Source organism: Tupaia chinensis, unplaced genomic scaffold (assembly GCF_000334495.1).
Source record: "Tupaia chinensis unplaced genomic scaffold, TupChi_1.0 Scaffold143711_1, whole genome shotgun sequence".
Lineage (NCBI taxonomy): Eukaryota > Metazoa > Chordata > Mammalia > Scandentia > Tupaiidae > Tupaia > Tupaia belangeri.
In genome coordinates, this window is record NW_006203559.1 from 183,281 (window position 1) to 187,767 (window position 4,487).

The following is a 4,487-nucleotide window of genomic DNA, read 5'->3' on the forward strand; positions in this document are numbered from 1 at the left end:
AGAAATACCAGCAAATCTGAATATGTTGCCAGAGACTCAATTCAGCAGACACACCTTAACTACATTGTGTTGATTGTATAGCTTAACTCAGAGAGATTTTAAAAATTCAGCTCTAAGCTCTTAGAGAATACCTAATTAGATCTCAAAGGTTTACAATAAAAGACAATAGAGAACTAGGCTAAGAACTTACAGAAAGCATTGCAATTATGATTATAGCACATAGAAATAGATAAGATAGGTGAGAGAAGACACAGAAAAATCAGAAGGCTCTTGTAATTTAAGTCATGAACTGGTGAGAATTTTGAATATTGAAGCACTGATATTAATGAAAAGGGAAAGGAAACACCACTTCTGCTGTAATGGCAAAAGGCAGTTATGTGAAAAAGATATTTATGTAGTTGGTTGATATTAAACAGTCATCGATGCTTATTTGATAGGACAAGCAATCATACAAGGGAGAACGAGTGAGACAGATAAGCAAACATCGAAGTCAGTGTAGAACTCACTAACAATCTAAATGAATGGGATAGCTGTAATGTCAGGTACCCTATAAGCCTACAGGAGTATTACCATAGTCTTCTAGAAGCCTATGCTACATGTATCTCAGGGCAATCAGCAATATCTAGAAACGGGTCCAAGTGAGACATGAAAAACTCAGAAAAGATTTCTTCTCTTTTTAAACCTAGCTGTAGATTTTGTAATATTATTTCTCATCTAAAGGTTATAAAGTTCAAAAATTAGACTGCAAAAACAAAACCAAAATTTACTTACTTTAGAGTGTCTTAGCAGCTTGATGTCACAACAGTGGCAAAAAACAATGTTGAATGTTTTCACAACCCAGACACTGGCAAGGAATCATTTTAAATGCAATCTCTTAATTTCTTTATTTTGTGACACACCCTGATGTGTTCTCTAACTTTTTGCAGTTTTGTAAAAAACCTTTAGTAAGGAAAAGAAATTGTATTCTCATGTCCTTGTATCAAATGCCTAGTGATGTGGCCTAACTGAATAAAAATTAAACAAATGCTGACAGGCATGGGTAAATCTTATTCTTTTATAAATATAATCTTCTTTCACATGTTCCTTCTGAAATGATAAAAATCAAAACCAAATATCTTGTAATAACTAACCTTTATTGACCCTTCTACATTATAACAATTATATGAGTATAAACTCATGACTATAACACTTTGAGGTAGAAATATGCATCCCCTTTGTATGAAAGGAATTGAGAGTAAAAGGTGGTTAATTTCCTTCATTAGTTAATTCATTCCTTTATATACTTATGCCATAAACCAAGTACTGCAGTTACTGAAATTCTCTCAATTAGGAAGGGCCGATCGCCTTAATGTCAAAGCTCATATTCTTTCCACTCTACCATATTATACAAAGTGATATCTCTTCTACAATATAAAGTAAAACAATAAACTAAATAAAATAGTAAAAGAATACTATTTAAAATGAGGCTATTCTTTTTTTTTTTTCTTGAGAGGTTTTTGCTATAGGGCGTGTGCGCTCGCCAGACAGACAGAGAGAGATATAGAGACAGAAAGTGAGAAATCACCCCCCAGGGGGAATGGCCATGCCGCAATACCTTCTCCATTCTCCTCTTGGGATCTTGGGCACACACGCACACGCACCTGGCATGAGTTTAAGCCACTGGGTCCGGGACGCAAACCGCGGTCGACTACATGGGAGTCCAGCGATATAGCCATTACGCTAACTGCTGGTCACCAAAAATGATGCTATTCTTATAAAACTACAAGCAAACAGTGTCCCATATCTTATACATTTATTTTATCTTCTGCTGACCAGCACCACACTCCTACAAATTAGAAGATCTGGCTGTACTATAGAATACACACTGGAAGTCGAGCAACACCCAAGACTCCATTAAAATCATTATTCTTGTGGATTTCTTTTCCTCCCACAGGGACAAGCATATCAATTTTTCTACATATTTTGAAGAGCTTAACCACATGATTTTAATCATTTCTCCCAGGTGACTCTTAGAACTTGCCTGGTGGCCCTATATGTTATCCAACCAAGGACAGGTTCCAGTGTGGTTTGATGAATGAGCAGGAGACCAAAATCAGAGAACTAAAATTCTCTTCCCTGAGGAGCAATAGCTTCACCTTATATTGCTTGGGGATCCTGGGGAGACTGGATATTGGGAAACAGTGTAACTTAAGGTTTTGAGCTGGACCACAGTTTGAGATCATCTAATATTTTTGAGCTATTTTTACAAATGTTCTGGTTTGAATAAAACCTGAACTATGTTTTCCTAAGTATCGTTCACTTCAATTTTTAAATATTCACAGATTTTAATGGAAATTTAATCCTCTTGATATAATATATTTACAGTTAATTCATCAAAGCTCATTTAAAAACATATTTGCCAATTGACTTTACAATAATTCTTATAATTTCAGTATAAATACAAACACACACACACACACACACACACACATACACACATGTTCTCTTGCCAGGAAACAAAATAAAACAAAAAATTCACAGCACCAAAAAGTTCAGGTTGGGTTCACATCTCAAAAGCCACAGATTTCAGTGAATGCTAAACTTGGATGATGACTTCTTCCATCCAAGAATGTGTCCCACATGTCATCAAATGGTGCAACCACATCCACCACAAGTTTAACCTAGTTCTCTTGTACTTTTTAATTGACTTTAGCCCCCAAATTTTCAAAATGTAGACCAAATGAAACTTTTCTAAAATATTGCAATTAAATGGCATTTTTTTGTTTAACCACTGGCGTGGGAGGTAATGTCAATCATCTTTCTTTGGATCAAGAAATCTCTTTCCCTACATCCAGACAGCAGAGCTATGCAGTGTGCTATGCTATTGGAGAGTAGCTTTTGTTTTTTCTAATATATCTTTCTATCAGCATATTTTGAAAATCTCCAATCACTACACATGTTACTCATCAAATGTGTATTCAGCCCCTGCTATAAGTAAAGTGCTGATGTTAATGAAAGTTAATTCAATAAACACGTACAAATTGTCTACTATGGCAAAATAATTCACCGAATGATGTACAAGCAATTATACAAAATGCAGTAAGTCAGAATGGAAGATTTGCAGTACTCATAATTCTGTGTCTCCTTCCATAACTCTGACAGACATTGTTAACCAATCAGATCTGCTTGCTAATGTTGTTTGACCTCTGAATTTTTCTCAACTCAGTTTTTCAGAAAGCCTCTATCAAACTTCTAAAGTTAGGACTGCCTATAAAAGTATATTTTACCCTTGTACCATATGCATTCACTCTGAGTGATCTTCAACTCGTGTGTTCATATTGCTGGGGTACAGTGGTAATAGTCGATATGAAATGATTGTACTCTCTGGACATTCCCACTCTATGTCTCTGCAATTCTTCTCCTTAGTGCATGTAAGTATTGTCATTGGCAATGCCTCCTAGTGCTTTTTTTGATTGTTTCTTTTTATTGTTCTTAAGATTACGAGAAGCAGACATTAAAACAATAACCTATGCAATGAAATGAAAGTTAAAGTCTGGCATAGTTCTGCAAATAGTAAAAAATCATAGGTAGGTAAATATGGTGTATTAGAAAGACTAAGACATCAGGAGGCAGGAGACGTGGATCATTTATCTCTAAAACTCTCTGACTTTGACTAAACTATTTATTCATTCTGAAGCAACACTATGTCTCAGTCCCTCTTCATCTCCCATCTTTAAATTAATAATGAAATAACCTTTCAACTAGTGAGGTTTGCATTGGTTTATATTTTACCTTTCTGGCTGTCAATTATCTAGAGGGAAAAAAAAAAACCACTACATATGGCCCGCAGGTAAATTTCAATTAATTAATAACTAGAAATATAAAAATATCCTAAAACTTATTAAAACAGTATCAAATAAGTTAGAGAAAACTTACAATTAATGAAACATGACATTTTGGACCATATGAAGTATAACAGAAAAGTGGTTAAGTACTCTCTTAAATAAGAAAGAATAAAAATAAACAATTCAAAAATTTAGTTAAATAAAATAGAAAACTAATGTCAAATGAAACTAAATGTGGGCTTTAGAAATGTTCCTAGGAGTCCTGTGTAACAGTGACCTAAGTTAGAATGTAAACTAACTCTTACGTTACTGCTGGGAACGTAAATTGGCCCAGCCACTGTACAGAACAATATGGAGGGTCCTCAAATATCTGCAAATAGAACTACCCTGTGATCCAGCACTTCCACTCCTGGATATTTACCCAAAGGAGGGAAGCACACCCAGAAAACTGCTTGCACATCCATGTTTACTACAGCATTATTCACAATTGCTAAGACATGTAACAAAGGCAAATGTCCATGAACAGATGAATGAATTGAAAAAGTGTGGCACATATACACTTTGGATAATACTCAGCCACAAAAAAATAATGAGACATGTGACCAGCAGATGGTGGTAATGGTTACATTGCTGGACTCCCATGTATTCAACTGTGGTTCAAGT